At 43.8% G+C, this 17,823-nt stretch overlaps 1 protein-coding gene across 1 annotated transcript in view; it reads right to left on the bottom strand.

The window, feature by feature from the left end:
• pcdh7a (protocadherin 7a) overlaps positions 1 to 17,823 on the bottom strand; it is a gene marked incomplete at both ends in the record, with an annotated part of 41,790 nt that overhangs the window by 11,755 nt on the left and 12,212 nt on the right. The window lies entirely within an intron of this gene.

The following is a 17,823-nucleotide window of genomic DNA, read 5'->3' as shown; positions in this document are numbered from 1 at the left end:
AACTCATTTTCTGCACCAAAATATAATTGCAGTTTGACTGGTATGGCTTATTTAAGACTGATACAAAAATGACTGAAGATCAATATCCACTGACAGTGTGTGATAGCTTTTGCTGTTGGCTTATATCTGACAGATTGAAAGTTGCCAAATTAATTGACAGCGCCTGTTCAATAATTACATTTGGCCTTAACAGCTCTTAGGTTTTAATTACATTAAAGATTACAGAAAAGACGTTTTTTCTTTCCTGCTTGCTGTTGTTTATTAAAAATGTAACAGGCTGTGGCAGAGGGAATTTATATGTTTTAATGACGGGGAAAGAGGGATGATATTTTCCTAATATTTCACAAATGTTCATCAGTTCTTCTGATGCCTTTAGCTAGTCTGATAGCACATTGGCTGGCATCACAAGCAATAGATTATGTTCTCATCTTTAATTCCGAACATCCCACCACATGTCGTTCCTACATGTCGTTACTTGCTTGCATTAGTTTCTGTGCTAAAAAAGAAAGAAAAGAGATGGAGCGGGAGGTAGAAAACATCTTTTCTTTCTGATGGTTACGTTTTTTTGTGTTGAAGCAGGAAGAAGTCAGAGAGTTTTGTGAGCCATACGTCAATCAAACAGACACCTGACATCCTATTTGCAATCTCTCCCTCCAGACGTCTGAAATTTTCCTAACGTTGAGTGAGGGGTGTAGCTTTGCGTATTAATTTCCCTGCCAGTTGTCCTTGACTGCTGATTTCAGCGTGTGGACACATGATATGCGATGCCAGTCAATATTTTTTTAAATGTGATTACTCTCATTCCAGAAATAGGATTGTGTGACCCTCATGGGACCCCGAAAGTCTCAATTAAAGGCCAGATTTATGGAATTCCTTAAGTGGCTTAGCAGCTCTAGTGGCCAGAGTGGTTAGAATAGCTCTGCTATTAAAGCATAATAATGTGTTTTCATTAAATAATTAGTTCTCAAAAAATGAATTGAATGAGAAAATGTTCCACGAGTATTTTGATGAGTATTTCTCCCAGGAAACCATCTCTACCAACCGGACATCAGATATCAGATACTCAACATCAATATGACACTCTAAAGTCACTATTTATATGATCAAATTATGCCACCTCATCCTGTCCCTCATAATATGATGATGGAGCTCATTTACTTCCTAAAAATAAATGAGCTGATATTACACTGTTACACTATCACACAATGAAAACTAATACTCCTCTGTTGATACCACTTGGGTATAGTCCACTCGTCATATCTGGAATGCCGATCAGTCAAAATGACCTTTGCCTCTGCTCCTCTTGTTGTGCCTCTGTTTAGAAATCATGTTGGACTGATGCAGCCAGCTAATGGACGTATGTGCTCACACTTTTTTGAGGGGAGTTGGTGCTGGAATGAGCGAATGATCTCGATAACGGGGAGTTTATTACAATTCAAACATTATTGAAAAGTAATGAGTTTGTATATCGACTGTTTTTTGTATTGACAGTGCCGTCATAACTGCCATGTAAAAGATGCTTTGTGTGCAGATGCTAACTACAGTGATCGATTCACACTATTGTCTAATACATTGTCTAGCACATTCACATCTTCGTGGCTCTTCTGATGTCATGTTTCGCGCCATCTGGCATCTGATTCAGTGTATGTTTTTGCCTTGCCATTTCAACTTAGTTTCCATTTATATTCTCAGATCCATCCCAGATGCCTTGCATGATATTTCTTAGGGAAATTGTTTCTAACAGGCAATGTGTGAATGTGTGAAATTTGGTAGAGAAGTCACATGAAGATATTGAGTGTTTTATGTCATCTCCTCAAACAGCGAAGTTCATCTCTATTTTTTTTATCACCACACTTCAACACTTTTTTCTGTCGCTTTTCCTCTGTGTTTTATCACCATGCCCATGACACCAGCAAACAAAACTACAGTAACTTTGACAAAGTGATTGACTCAACTGGTCAAATTTTCCCATTCCTAGGCTACATTTGCCCAGGAAATCTCTGAAACATTTGCTAGAAAATCTTTTGAAACCTTTTTCTGTCTACTGTTAAGTTATGCATCAAAGGCAGCGAAGAGGAGAAACAGTGAAATATGCTGACAGAAAGCATCTCGCAGGGGCTGTGTGAACAGGACAGATGTGTTAACAATTCATTTGACAATGACATATTTACACTGGTTATTTAAATATAGAACTGATCTAAAGCTCTATCCAGGACCTTGTGCTGTAATCGAGTGACGTGTGCAGTGTTGGAATGCAGTTTCCTGAGGCTACGCTGAGAGGAGGAGACGTCCTGTTTATACAGTTCAGCCATTAGGTCAAGCAGACAGGTAAAGACAAGTGGTGAGAGAGACAGAAAGTAGGAGGGAATGAGCTCTAAGTAATGATGACTAAAATGGCTGAAAAATGGGTGAATAAGCAAAACAAAAAAATGGACAAAGAGGCTGATTAACAGCCTCTTTGTCCATTTTTTGTTTCACTGTGTGGGAGGGTAAAATGTTAAAAAATAAAACAAGAAAGGGACAGAGGAAAAGGCTCGGCACGACCACGGGCTGTCTGAAGTAGAAATGAAGAGACAAAGGATGCTGTTTTGAGCAGAGAGATGATGGGCTCTTGTGGTATTTGCAGAATGCAGAAAATGGTTTGGAGCAGGTTGAAACTCAGCTTAGGGACGAAGCAGCATGAGTGTCGATTCTTCAGCTGTCTGACTTGCAGATGTTGATGAGCCAAGGCGCCTTGTTGCCACAACACACACTCACACTGACTCACACAGCTTCCATGCAGATACCGTAAATCCACACATTAGGCACACCTGCTCGGTTTACGCTCACAATTGCAGGTGTGCACATACACACGCATTATGTGAACACACGCATTTACAAGTAAAGCAGCGTGTGTGTTGCAGTGGGACCACCTCTGCAGTAAGAGCAATCCTCCCTTCTGCATGCTTCTGCTCTCCCCTATTTTTTTCCCTCCCATATTTCTCTGCTCCCTCTCACCCTTCGTTCACTCTTAGTTCCCCTCTCTCTCTGCTTTCCTCTCCTCTTTCTCCTTTCATCCTTCTTATTCTGCAGTCCACCAGTCACCCACCCCTTTCCCTTCTCTCTTTCCTCTGTCTCAGTCTCTCTCTCCATTGCTCCCTCTAGAAGCAGGTGATGTAGAAGGGTGCTCAGCAGTATCTGACTATCAGGCCTGACTCTGTGAGAGGAATGATAATCACTGTGCTGCACTGCAGAGAGAAAGAAGAGAGGGAGCTAGGGAGAGACAGGGAGAGACCAGAGGGAGGGAAAGGGGGCATGAGGTAGAGGGAAAGGGGGGCAAGTGCGGCAGTAGAAAGGGGGGGCAAAGTGAAGTGGGGTGGGGGAAATGATAGGGGAAGGCCGTAGCAGCGGGACAAAGAGTGGAGGGAGAAGAGGACAAAGAAAGAAAGAAAGAAGGAAAGAAAGAAAGAAAGAAAGAAAGACAGGAAGAAAGAAAGAAATTGAGCTGTGCTTTTACCATTCATTCTGTGCTGTGCTCCCTCTTTCCCCTCACACACACTTTTTATCCACCCCCACTCCCCTCATCTTTACTCTTCTGCATACACACTCATACACCCTGACGCATTAACACACCTCCAACAACACCACCTCACCACTACAATAGCTTGTAGTACAGCAGCCCTGCGATATGAGGGAGAGCCTTTGCCTTGTGTCTGAGCACCAGAGAACATTAACTGCAGCAGCGAGGTCATCTGATCGGCACTATGCGGTCTCTCTCTCTCTCTTACTCTCTTGCTCTATTCCTTTTCACTCTGCTGCAGTCTGCTACTGGCCCCCCTGTGGTCACCACTAGAACTGCCAGTGCCAGAACGCCTGTCCTGATAATCAGTTTTTGCACCGTACAATGTATACATGTATGTAATTTTCCGAAGCTTGCGGCCATGAATCCCTTTCTCTTACTTGGAACAGTTTAAGACAAACTCTGCAGTTGTGTTCTTTAGCACAGCTGTAACTAGCAAATGTAAGAGTGTGTGTGTGTTTCGGTTTGGAGAGACATTGCATGCGTGTGTGGAAGTGTATGTGAGTGTGCAATTTGTGTAGAGAGAGAGAGAGAGACGGAAAGAGAGACTGCTTCACTGCAGGTCTACTGCATCACCATCCACCACAGCTCTCTTACTATCAAGCTGTCCACTCTGGCATTGACTTTCTCCCTTCTCCCTGTCTCCATCTGGGTCCTCCACCCTGCAGATACACACTGAAAATCACTCACTCTATTCACAGCGCCGGGCCTTTGAAATGTTTATCCTTTTGTGCAGCCGTGGCTGTCTATAGGGGGAGAAACAAAACGGAATCAAAAGCTCATAGTGTGAGATGTAAAGCGAGGCTTACCGGACAAATGCCCATGATTCAGATTAGCCCCATTGTTAGTGTGTTTGTGCGTGCATGTGCGTGTGTGTACTGATGTGCATCGCTTTCCACTGCTAGTCTCTAAAACAGTCATCTCTTATAATATCCATGACAGCACTCATTGTTAACACAGATGCAAACAGGATGGTGGTGTACAACCGGCCTTCTGTACGTGCTCGTGAGTAAGAGAGACCATACATATGTATGCTTGCTATTTAGATGGCATTTACTGCTCATTCTGGGTGTGTGTGTGTGTGTGTGTGGACCATTATACTAATAGTATGCGTGTTAGGAACAGGCTTTTCCCACCCACTGCTATTGTCCATTAAGGCTGACCAGAGGAGGAGACAATGGCTTCACTGTGGGGTCCAGTGTATGAAAGAGTAAAAGTGAGGATGAGGCTAAAGATACGTAGTCTGGCAGACAGGCACATGCACACACACACACACACACACACACACACACACACACACACACACACACACACACACACACACACACACACACACACACAACCTCCCTGTTGAGAGTGATTAGGAGTGCTGCTGTGAACAATAGACAGAGTCAATAAAGGACCTCAGAGACATCCGGATACAAGAGCAAGGTCTCTATCCCTCTACTCCCTCTACCCCCCCCGCCCCTCCCCTTCTCCACCACCACACCTCCACCTTTATTTCCTCCCCAGCATTTTCTCCTCTTCAGCATCCTCTACACTTTGTCCGCTTTCTATGTTTCACCATTTCCTCTTCTCCACCATTGCTGCCCCCTCCTCTCCACTTTCCAAACTATTTCATTTGTCATATCAGAACCAGCCCGTTCCATATCTCTCTCATTTTCTTGTTGTCTCCGTCCCCTTCTCTTCTTCTCTTGTATATTCTCCGTCTCCTTTGTGGCGCTCCTGTCTTTTGTAAAAATGGGCGGACGGGGCTGAGCTGACAGAGGCTGACACTGCGGAGCGCTATGGCAAACTGAAATCCATCCTGTCAGTTTAGAGTCGGTGTCACTCATTTTACAAGGTTAAAGATAGCTTTGCCTAATGTGCTGTCAGATACAAACAAATACGTACACCACAGCCCCAGACACACACACACTCTTAGAGAGGATAGCATAAACTCACCCACCTACATATAGATATGACCTAAAATGGAAATACAGCATATCTGTGTGTGCTTGCGTGTGCGTGTGTGTGTGTGAGTGAACCCCATCTCAGCCCTATCACCCCTGTGACAGACACAGTGCCACAGAAATGTCTTGGGGCGCCTCGCCCAATGTCTTGACAATAGTCTCAGTGTGTGAGTGACAGAGAGTGGCTCGGGGACACAGAGGGGGCGTTATACTAAGTAGACGGCATGCGTGCACACACACATACGCAGACACGCACCCACATTAAAGAGGGAAGACAGTGCACTCTTTCTCCCCCTCTGCGCTATTTCTCATTCCCTCTCTCCCTGACGTAGAGAGACTCAATCATTCTCACACTCTGTCTCTTTTGACGCAGAGGAAAAACATAAAACAACTGCTCCCTCGCTCTCTCTCTCTTTTTCTGGGTGTGTATCTGTGTGTGTGGGTACGTGTGTGTGTGTGTGCGCGTGCAAACACAGACTGTATAATTAATATGGCTTTCATTTTCTTTGAGCTCTGAAGTATGCTTTTGGTATGCAAACAGACTTCTTGCATGTGAGTGTGTGTAAGTTTGTGTCTGTGCGCGTGTGTGTGTGTGTGTGTGTGTGTGTGTGCGAGCTGTTCGATACACGAGAGACCAAGTGCAGAGTCGGGCCATTGAGCGAAAGGAGAAGGAAGGAGGAGAGTTAATGAGAAAGCAGGGGAGAATCCATGCCATTCCCATCGATAACCTCACACCACACTTCAAGCATACATTGGCTACATTTTTGCAGCCCCCTTTGAAAATTATGGTTCAACATTAGAGTCTTCAGTAAAGCCATATCCAGCAGAGTTTCAGAGAGCCGAGCCTTTGCTGAGTAGTCAGCCTGATTATTATGCGACTCCTGGCATTAAAAAAATGTTTAAAAATGCAAATTATTCCACAGCTGCTGCAGCAAAATAGCTAAGCTGCTGCTGAAAAACATAATGTTTATTGGACACCCCAGGTATATACTTTGCTAATTACGTATGTATGCTTTACTTGCTAATGTGTAAATGTATACGTCTTGCCCTACACAATTAAAATATATACGTCAACTCCAGCTAATTATAATGGGCCATTTGGGGATATGAGGATTTAAGGAATGTAAAACAAACATAGTCTTATGGTTGAGTTAATGTTGGGACAACTAGTGTAGGAATTTCTTTGTACTAAGGACTTTGGGACATCATCCTCTCATTATTGAATAATGTGCTGATTACTTTCTTGATTGACTGATTGATGATGTCAAAACATCATTAAAAAACTGCAGATTTGCTTGCTTAATCCATCCCACGGTCCAAACCCCCAAAACTAATAAGGTTTGTTGTCATGGAAATTTAAGAAAATCTGAGGAATATTTACATTTCTTAAATTACAGCCTGCACATTTTTGGCATTTTGCTTTAAAATGACTCAATCAATTATCAGATTATTAGAATTGTTGCTGATTGAGTCCCCCAGGATCAAATCATCAATCAATAATTATTTTCAGCTGCACTTGTGCAGTGCTGCTCTGCTATGAAAACTATGTATCAGCAAATTGTTGATTTGATGTACTAATGTATGTGATAATCTAATACTCCTGAAAGCTTAGAAATAGAAAAGGGACAATTTACGACTCATTAATCCTCCACTTTGTCTGAAAACGTATATATATATCCCCAAGATTAATAGGTTTAATTGGATGGCAACAAGATTCTATGTGTATAGTATTTGCATGACTTCACTGTGTGTGCGGAACAGCTCCTTATCCAACTTTGTAAAAGCACTTTGAAGATGCAAGTACACAAGCTAATGTCTAGTTGGATCATGCTGTGTGTAAAGTGGTTTCCTATAAGAATCTGCATGTCAGACTTAGATCATACATTAATCCCCATATGGGAATGGAAAATGAATTATTAAACCATTCAAAATAACCATGCCATGTGAGAGTAACACAGCTTTGTACAAGTCACGCAGAGCCATTTTCCTGCAGCAGGGACTCAAATTGCACAAGAAAATACCAGTGGCTTCTTTGATATTCAATTAGCAGTTTAGTCAATAATAATTCCAGATTCAACGTTTGATCACCCTCAAAACTACACTGCTACTGCAGCTGCTTTGTGGTTGAGATCCACTTAAAATGTGGCCATGCATGGTGAGCACGCTTGACTTCTGCCTTTCAAAAAAATTCAGAAAAAAGGGAGGAAAAAAAGGAAAAGAGGAGGAAGAAGAAAAAAACCCATGGAGAGCATGTTGAGGTGAAATCGTTGATTCAACATATTTTTGACGGAAGGCTCCCTGCAACGGCTCTGCTGGATTTAAAAGCGGCCGTCGTCAGCAAAGGCCGGCATTAAGAAACACTCTCACACATCAAATTCTAATCAAAGCCTGCTCTTTTTAACAGCCATGAAAGCTTTCATGTTAACACGACACCGCGACCAAAGCTTTATTCACGCTTTTAAAAAGCGACTGACCGGTCAATGAGCGTGTGTGTGTGTGCCTGCGTCCGACAATGCACCGTATCTGTGTCAACACACTCTATCCCTGCTTCTCATCTTACCGGTGATACTGTGTGTGACTCCCCCAACCATGCATAAATTGTCTGTGATCCCCACTTACAATGTGTACACCTGTATGTGTGTGTTTGTGCGTATGATGTGTATATTTTCCAAGCCATCTCAAGTTGTCGGCTCAGATGTGAGTATTCTTTTATCCAGCCAATTAGAGGTTGCCATTTCATCCCCCACAGAAACCCGTTTGGGCCCTTAATTGGCAGAAAGATTTGCATTACTTTGGTTGTAGATTTTTTTTCATGTTTGTGTTTAAAGTTTGTGTTTGTCGGTGGATCTGAGCAGTACTCAATAAGAGTGTGTTGTTTTGGTTTCGTCCGTTTCATTTCCGCTTTTTTATCCACAAGTGCTGTTTAGTGGCCATCTTCACAAGATCTGTATTTTTTGTGAAAGGGGAGAATAGATCCTTTTAAATAATGCATGTCTCACTTGCACCTCTGCAGTGGCGACCCATTAAAAAGCAGCTTTACCGTAATGCTGCTGTGCAATTACCGTGCTGCATATTAGTATCATCGATTGACTTTTAAGTGTGGTTTATTGCTGGAAAGTTTGTTTTGTTTGGGAAGTGTCAGTATGTAGATGGGTAAAAAAGAAAAAAGAAAGGAAGACAAAAGTGTTGCTTACATGTAATGGATGGTGTGATGGTGGTAGTTGAAACAATTCATGTGTAATGTCTACGGCTGAGTTGAAAGTGGTGTGGTGGTGTTAGTGCCTGATTATGTAGTCTGTGTGAGTATGTGTGTGTGTGTGTCAAACAGGTCAAACTATTTTAATGCCTCTGTTGAAAAGCACCGGGGGGATTTCTCTCAAGCGGCTTGAGCGGCTAGTGCTTGTAGTTCAGCTACCTGTCTCTTTCTGCGTGTGTGCATGAGTGAGTGTGTGTGTGTGTGTGTGTATGTCTACGTGTATAGATGGGTGTCTCTTATCTGGTCTATTTCTGACAGGAAGGACGATCAAAACACACACACATACAGTACACACTCACATTTATAGTAGGTGCACACATACATTGAGAGAGGCCCGGGTCAGTGGTATAATATGGAGCATTGCTGTAGGCAGAGGACCTGCCCACTCACATTTATGTAACTTCTTCAATAGGGCAGGTAGAAAGCTCTCATTCTCACACACACGTACACACACATCTACACACGCACGCACACACCAAAATAGCCCGAAGAGCCTTAGCTGGCTTTGCTTGCAGAGTGAGGCTCCCTCCTCTCCTCCCCCTTTCCTGTCTCCCTCTAACCCCAGACCCTTATATATACCTTATTTCTGTCTTTTTCATTCCATCTCCGCCCTCTCCACACTTACTCCTTTCCACCCCTAGGCAATACCTAAGAACTCATTTTGTAGTTTCACTTCTCCCCCCTACCACTCATTGAAGCGTTGCCTTTTCTCCCACTCGCCTAATTTCTCTTCATCTCCCTACCCACCTCTCATAACTACACCCCCCTCCTCCTCCTCCTACCACCATTCTCTTCTTTCTCAGCCGTGGGTACTGACCAGGCATGTCTTTTTTCCTCTTCCACTCATTTTCTGTCTCTTCTTTTTACACCCCTTTCCCTATCTATCTCCATCTTGATCTTTCGATTCATCTATCTTCCACCAACAATTCTAAAACAGATGGCTACACTTAGCCCGGGGCAAAAACATTGGCTTTGGACTACAGCGCCACCAGGACCAGTCTTTCGCAGTCATGCAAGATCTAATAAGCTGATATCCGGCGAGAAATGTGCTCTGATTCGCCGGTGGCAAAAATGCATAAACCATATTGCTCACTGCAGTTATTCACACCTTAGGCTTGTTCCTTGGTAGCATGCTTAATTTTATCCAATCAGGAAAAATGAAAATTAAAGCTTAAAGCTGACTTTAACTACTGTTTAAAAACAGAAGGAAAGGGGAGGGAGGGGCACATGGAGAGGGTTGTTAAGAGCCATTTGTAAAAATTTAAAGAAACTATTAAGTGTTATTAAAAAAAAAAAGTTTAGAACCATTAAAAAAAACACATTTTGAAAAGATGGAACCAGATGGAGAGTGATGAAAAGAAATGAAACCACTTTGGGAGAACAGAGAGATCAATCAGAGGGTAGACAGACGGAGGAGGGTGTGTGTGTGTGTGTGTGTGTGTGTGTGTGTGTGTGTGTGGGGAGGGGGAGGCAGACAGATGACAGATATTGGGGAGGGTGGGTTGGACACTTTTTATTGGATGAGATACAGAGGACTGTTCAGACAGAGCAGGCAACTCGTCTGTGGAATATTCAATCATTCATAATGATGTGCTTGTTGTTATCTAGTTTTACAACTTTTACAAATTTTTTTACAATTTAAGTTTGTAGCTGTGGACGGAAAATCAAGCTGGGGGGACTTCATTTTTTAATTCTGAACATTTGGTCTCTGCCTCTACACTCTCTTGCAGAGCTGTGTGCTCACTTTCATGACTTCAAGCTTAATGTTACGAGCTATGAGGTAAATAAAAAAATAATGCGCAGGCGTCTGCCTGCATGTTCACAGACTTCTGACAGGTTTACTGGGTGGTGAGGTTCAGAAAACAGAGGGTCCGCAGTGAGTGAGGGGGAGGGACATTTAACAGCTGAACAATCAGTGCAATTGGTTGTTCGCGTCTGTCAGTCATGTGACAGGGAGACAGCTGTTGTTCGCTCCCAGACAGATGTCTGACTAATGATGTCACACAACCAGGTAGACACTGTGTTCTTTTAAGAACACTTCAACCCAAGACACATAAATCTATATCTGCATAATTTATAATCTGACTTGAAACTGGTGGGATTAAAGCCCCAACATGCTTAAAACTAAGCTTTAAAACAATTAAATAACGTGATTTTCAAATGGTGGATTCAGCTTTCGGGTTTGCTTCTTGCACAGAAAGTACAACAATCAAACCCACGCTGTGCATTGATTGGCTAGGGGGATGGAGGTGATGAGGTAAGACAAGGTTTTGACTTCTCTCAACCGCTATTCTTTCATTTCTCCATCACTTCGCCTACAACTTTCTGTGCACCATCTCAAATGCTTTTAAAGAGTGACTGTCTATAACTGTGCACACTTATACCCATTTTTATGATTCACTGTGTAGATTCATAACAAGTTCAAGGACACAGTGTGATGCAGTCAGGTATAAATAATTTGTCTGTTCTATGTGGTTTGACACCACACTGTATGATCTAGTTCGTGTCAAGCACAGAACCCTTTGTGCATCTTTTTTTTTTTTTTTTTTTTTTACCACTGAGACTACAAAACTTGAAGCAATGGAGTTGAATTCAGAAACTCACAATAGAGATTACAAATATTCATGTTGACAAACTTTTCTGGAACAGAGTTTACAGCTACAAACTTCTCTGCTTACAACCAAAAATGACAAGTTCAAAACTACATATTGGGCACATCTTTGACAGAATAAAGCTATTAACATGTTGTCAATCCACCTCATGTAATCAAAAAATATTTCACATTCTCCCCACTGAGCTGACAGCTGCAACATCCACTGGCAAGGCAAACAAATTTAAATCACTTCAGCTCGCTTCACTTCAATTTGATTCAGTTTGACTCAGTCCTACTCGATTCCATACAGTCTGAATTATTCAATGGAGCCGAGTTGGGCTCAGTCCAGTTCAATTCAAAATCCATTCAAGTCAATTTAATTCAACCCAACTCAATACCACTTAATGCACTGAAGATTCTTTTGTGTAGGTGGATAAAACCAGTCACAGGGCTACTAAGCTGTCTAGAATCCCTGTCTATTGCGAGAGAGACCGCTTTTGTTTAGCAATATTGGGTAAAATTGCTCAACCCACAGACAGCCATTAAGGTAATGCTGGAAGGCAGATGAGCCGAATGCAGGGCTGTACAATGCAGAGCAGAGTCTTCAAGAAGCAAATAAAAGGAAGCATCTCAGCGAGGGGCTTGCTATGTAGGTCTTTGTGTGTGTGTGTGTGTGTGTCAGGGAGTTAAGAGAGTGTGTGTTTGTAAGCCTCTGCGGATGTGTGATTCTAGGAGACAGAGTGTGCCTGGGCTTGTGCATGTGATTCGATCCAGAGGGAGTGGAAGAAGAGACTGATGTAAGAGCCGGAAAAACTTTGCTCTCCGCTCGTGTGTCATCATATTCTTATCAGAGTTCGTCTGCTCGCGGTGAAAAGTGTATATGCATAAGGATCTGGGAGGGTGTGTAATTATGTGCTATTATGTACACACAAGAGTGTGTTTCAGTGGGCACGTCTCTGTGTGTTAAGATCACACGTCTGACAGTGGCTGCTGTGTGAGAGCGTGTGTGTGTGTGTGTGTGTGAGTGTGTGTCCCTGCCTCAGCCTGTCTGTGCGTGTCTGTGTGCGAATGACATTCCCACATTCCTGCCATTTCACAGAGAGCTTGAAACAAAAGCTGAAGGGGGGAGTTGTTAACACAGTAACATTATCAGCTGAGCAGCCTGTCTGTATTATCTTGTGTGGTAAACAGCCAAGACAGACAGAGGACTTCCAATCACATCCCAGCTCTGGGTGACCTTGACAAGTGAGGAAACAGACAATTTCTCTCCCTCAGCCTCCCCGCAATCTCACTCCCTCTCATTCTCTTCTCACTTTGTCTTTTCTGTCTTTGTCCTGCTGTCCTGCGCTCACACACGTCGAAAACACACACACACACACACATCTCCAGAGGAGGCTTTCACAGATTTTCGATTCACGACTCCAAAAGCTTACCATTACCCTCACTACGATTCTAACACCCCTTCCCTTTACCTTCACCTGATCAATATTCTGATCTTCAAACAAAACAATTTCTACCGAGCAAGGACGACCTCTTCACAGTTCACGTCACTTTTAAGAGCTTATCGTCATCCCAGTGGGGTTCACGCTGAGTCTCCGCTCCCTGCACAGTGATGGCAACACGCCAGCACAGGAACAGTGGCCGCAGTTGCTTTCCACACTGGACGCAGTCAGCCGCAGCACCTCCATCAGTCGAGCGAGTTCAGACAGCGCTCAAAGTCCAATTCACAGTGAGGGTAATTGCACACGTAAGTGAGAAAAAAATAGAGATACGGTGTTCTTCAGGTGTTTTTACATCTAACATCTGACTGGAGAGCAAAATTTGTTGATAAAGCAAAAGAGTTCAAATCCCCTCCCTCACATACACTTGCTTTCACATGACCAAAGTGGTAGGACTACAACTGAAAGCTCCCAGAAAAGGCTGAATATTCAGCTTTTTTTGTTTTGTTTATACTGGTATATGAATGATACTGTACTAGTAAGTCTAGTGCCAATCAAACAACTGTTCCCCTTCAACAGCAGCTTTGAAGTGAACTAATACCAAACATAAAATGCAGCTTATTCACTACACATCCTGCAAGTAAAATTTTGTGACAGTGCTATTAATTAAAAAGCTTAATGGAATGAATTCACAGGATTTCTGTGTCACAGCAAATGTTGTATAATCGTATTTTCTGCATAGTTAATCATAGATTATTGGGTAACCATAGTAGCACAAGTGTTTTTCCACATCTTCAAAAACTTAAGTCTCTCTTGATTTACAGTGCAGCAGATGAGGTCTAGTAGCAGTCTTTGGGAATAATGTTCAGCTGTTACTTCAAGAGCTCTTTGTCGCCAGAGGGGATGAAGAAAGCCAAAAGTTTCAAGTCCGTCAGAGTGATTTAATGTCTGCATTTCTTCGTTTGGTTGTACTACATTCAGCTGCACACAAAACAGACAAGAACAAAAAGGCACTAGCGCTTAGCGATTTTGTTTGGTCTGGACCAGTGGAACTGAACTGCAGGTGTGAAAGCACCTTTAAGCAAAGCATATTTGTAAGGGATCCATATGATCCTGGTCAAGCAGAAAATCAATGGTTACAGGGTAAGCATGTGTTCCACCTCCTCCACTGAGCGTAAAACACAAACACGCATCTGTCTCCATTTTCCCTTTATGTTTGAACCTTTTCTCATCCCCTCTCCTATTTCCTCATCGCACCGACTCTCACCTCCTCCCCGCCCCCCTTCCCTCGCTCGTTGCCGCCAGGTCAGCGGATCAATTTTCAGTCTGTCTCGTTGGGTGCTCCCCGCTTTGGTTACCTGGTCCTTCTCACCTCCCGCTTACCCCCGCCTCCTCACCTCCCCACCTACGCACCCCATGAGCATATGGCTGGCTGCACGGCCTGAACTCGCCGTGGCTTTAATAAATACATCAGTTCATTGTGGTATCACCATGACAGGGGTCATGGGTCGGTTACATTGTGTGTTCATGGGCGTGTGTGTGTGTGTGTGTGTGTGTGTGTGTGTGTGTGTGTGTGTGTGTGTGTGTGTGTGGTTGTAACAGGAAGAAAGGGAGAGAGGGAGGGGAGCGTATGTGTGTTTGTATTTGTTTCTGGATGACAGTGCCTTCACCTCCATGACCCTAATACATGCCGCATGTTATCACAGGAGGTGAACGTGCGTTTGCGTTCATGTGGCGTGGCTGAACGCATGGAGGGGTCGGTGTGAGTCTATGACAGACGCTCATCATATTTAATCCTCCAGGGATTTCGTTGAAATGAAAAGCTGCTTTTCAATTTTATAATCCAGTAGACCTAATCTCTCCACCCGCGCCTGTCCATACAGTCCAATTAGATGAACAAGACTGGCCGGATGAGTCCTGTTCACCACAAACTCATCTCCATACCGTGTCCTTGCTGTGTCAAAACACAGTGTCGCGTGTGCGCGGGCCTGGCGTTGACCTTCACCAGGCACATTAGAACTGTGCAATGCGCAAAAAACTGCGCTGTCAACCCACCTGTTTTTACTGCAGTCTTGGCCTTGTTAACGGGGCATTGATTAGGCTTTGGATTTGTGTGTTTGTGTGTATGTGTGTGTGTGTGTGTGTGTGTGTGTGTGTGTGTGTGTGTGTGTGTGTGTGTGTGTGTGTCTGGTTCGATTCAGCCTTTGTGGCACCACACCCACCCCCACACACCCCCGCTGGGTCCAGAGAGAGAGAGAGAAAGTGCTCACTACAGTAAAAGAAGAAGTGACACTAGTGAAAACGCTGAGTCGATTCATTCTCAGAGGTCAGTGTGGTGCATGGAAGACGCAAAGGTAGCAACGGCGCTGGGGTGTTTAGATTTATGGCCATGCATACGGTAAAGAAAACAACAGAGGGGAACAAAAGGTGAGAGCCAAAAGGAAGAAGAAGAAAAGCATGGTGCAAAGTGCTCATCAAGATAAGGCACACACTGCAGTACTACAAAGACTACCTGAGAATAAAACCCCAGCAAAAGTGAAATCTAATGACAAGTTCAAACGCCAACTGTGACCTTTGTTGTGGTCGACTGAGGAGAGCAGGCAGCAAAAACAGTTTTGCGGCGGCGTGTGTTATGTATGTGGTGGTGGTGGTGGTTAGAGGGGGGAACGAGGCCACTTTGCCCATATTGACTGCAGTGCCATGTGACTGCTGTGATCATTAATGTGTCCTGATGCCAACGGGTATCCTGATGACCCACATCTCAGCAGTCCACTCTCTCTCTCTGGCTGCCACCCAAACCAGACCTCTCTCCCACTCTCTCTTTCTCTCTCTCTCACTCTCTCTGCCTCTCCCTACTTGGACGCATGTACTCAAACCTTCTCCCTTACACTTTCTCCATCAGCACTAGAGACTGGGTATCGAACCTCAATGCTTTTCTGGTTCTGACCAAAGTGTCTGTGGCACTGAGTGTTAAAAACTGTCAAGTACCAATTGACTTGTAACGATTTGTTCTCTCATTGTTTTATTGAATATTCACTGTTTTTAAATCTGAATTTTGCTTATTAGGTTTGTGTAGAAACAAAATGAGGAACCGAGGGTAAAAACTGTGAAGTACCGAAAAGTTGATTCCTTTAATCCACATAGAAAACACAAACCCTCAAACCCGAAGTTTCTCCTCTTTCTCTCATTTAGCTCATGCTACCTTTTTTTTTTTTTTTTTTTTTAAATGTCATCGCCCCTTTCTCTCTCTCTCTCTTCCCCTTCAGCTAACCTCTATCTCTCAGCTGCTCTCTTGAGTATAACAGCCCCTTACTCACTCTTTTACCCTCTTTCCTGCTCTCCTTCTGTTCAATTTTGCATTTATTCATGCCCATTGATATGGATATCCTCCCTCTTCCCTCTCTTCTCCCCTCCTCAGTGAACAATTTAGATTTAAGAGATTCAACACCGTTGACTGAGCTGTTTTATGATCTTGTTGCCTCTCTGATGCAATCTTGCTCTTCATCCATGATGGCCAGTTTTTATTACTTGCCCATTTTGCATTCGTTTTCTCTCTCCCTCCCCCCCCCCCCCCCCCACCCTATTTGGAGCACCCTAGTTGGTGTGATGATGTGCTGACTTCAGATGAACAGTTTTTAGAGTTTTTCACTGACCCAGTAAAGTAGCTTTGAAATTCAAAGTCCCACCCTCACACCCCCCATCTCGTTTACTCCGTCTTCCTCCCCTCCTAACCTCCTATAATTTTCTCCCACTCCTGATCTAATGCTATTCCAAATTCTGTCAGCGTCCCAGTTCCTACATTTGGCGTACTCGCCACCTATTACTTCCTGAGTCTATCTCTCACTTACACTCACACATAAAATGCATATGCCTTCGTTAAATAAGCAGTCCCTCAAGCACCCTGACAGGCACCCACCAACACAAACCTGCTCATGTCGCCAAACTGTTCCGAGTTAACAAATTTTGACACGTACGTGAAAGCAGTCACACACATGAGCAGCCAAAGTCTTAGACGCGAGCACAGTTATTAACACACTCACGCACAAACACGCACAGGACTGTGTATGAAATCACTGGCTGTTGAATATTTTGGCGGTGGGCTATGGTGGGGCGGGGGTGCACAGCAGAGGAGTTAATTACCCCGTACGATCAATAATTCATTATGCTGTCAGTTTGTGTGTCTGTGCGTCTCCGAATGTGTGCTGGCATGTTTTGAGTGCACGTAAGCATGAACACCAAACTCTCCAAGTAAGCATTTTCTTTCCCTGGGAACGGCAGATTAAGAGGATTGACTCCGTAATGGATTAACCTCTGGAGTGTGTATGATGTGCGCGTGTGTTCCCCTGTGTGTGTGTATGTGTGTGTGTGTTGAGCAGGATCAGAGAGCCTATGTATGAATTGATTAGCCTAAGAAGCTCCTCTCCTTCCCTTTTAATGACCACATCAGCACTTTTTCACCATGGGGAGGATAAATGCAGAGCTGTCCGTCAAGGAAATGAGACACCACCCCTTTAAGAAGGGTTAGCTGTCACTCAAACATCACTCTTGGGAGCACTCCCCATGGACTAGGGAGACCCTGCTGTGTCAGTGTGTCTACAATGATAGATGGTGCCTGTGCGTGCGTGCGTGCGTGCGTGTGGGTAGAAGGGCGAGTGACCGTCTCTATCCAGTATTTATTTGTCAGCAGGACTTCAGCTTTTAAATGGAGCTTCCTGAGCAAAGATCAAAGCCAGTGCATCCATTATCTATGCAACTGATATTGTTTACAGCATATCCATATATAGTGAATGGAAGAAACATAACAGCTTGATAGGAGGAACAGAAACACAACATGACCAATTACTCTGTTGGAGGCAACTATTCGCCCACTCCCTCTGTGCCCTTACTCCAACTCAGCTCCTTAGGGGTTCATTCACATGGTCACACAAGCGCACGCAGTCATGCATGTACTGTACAGACAAATGCACATTCACATATTGTTTGGCTACAGTAGGGGGTTGACTCATGTCCCCTGTATTAGATCT

The sequence above is a fragment of the Trachurus trachurus genome, assembly GCF_905171665.1.
Source record: "Trachurus trachurus genome assembly, chromosome: 1".
NCBI classification, from domain to species: domain Eukaryota; kingdom Metazoa; phylum Chordata; class Actinopteri; order Carangiformes; family Carangidae; genus Trachurus; species Trachurus trachurus.
Note: the sequence above shows the minus strand (reverse complement) of the source record. Positions and strands in the feature narration are given on the sequence as shown.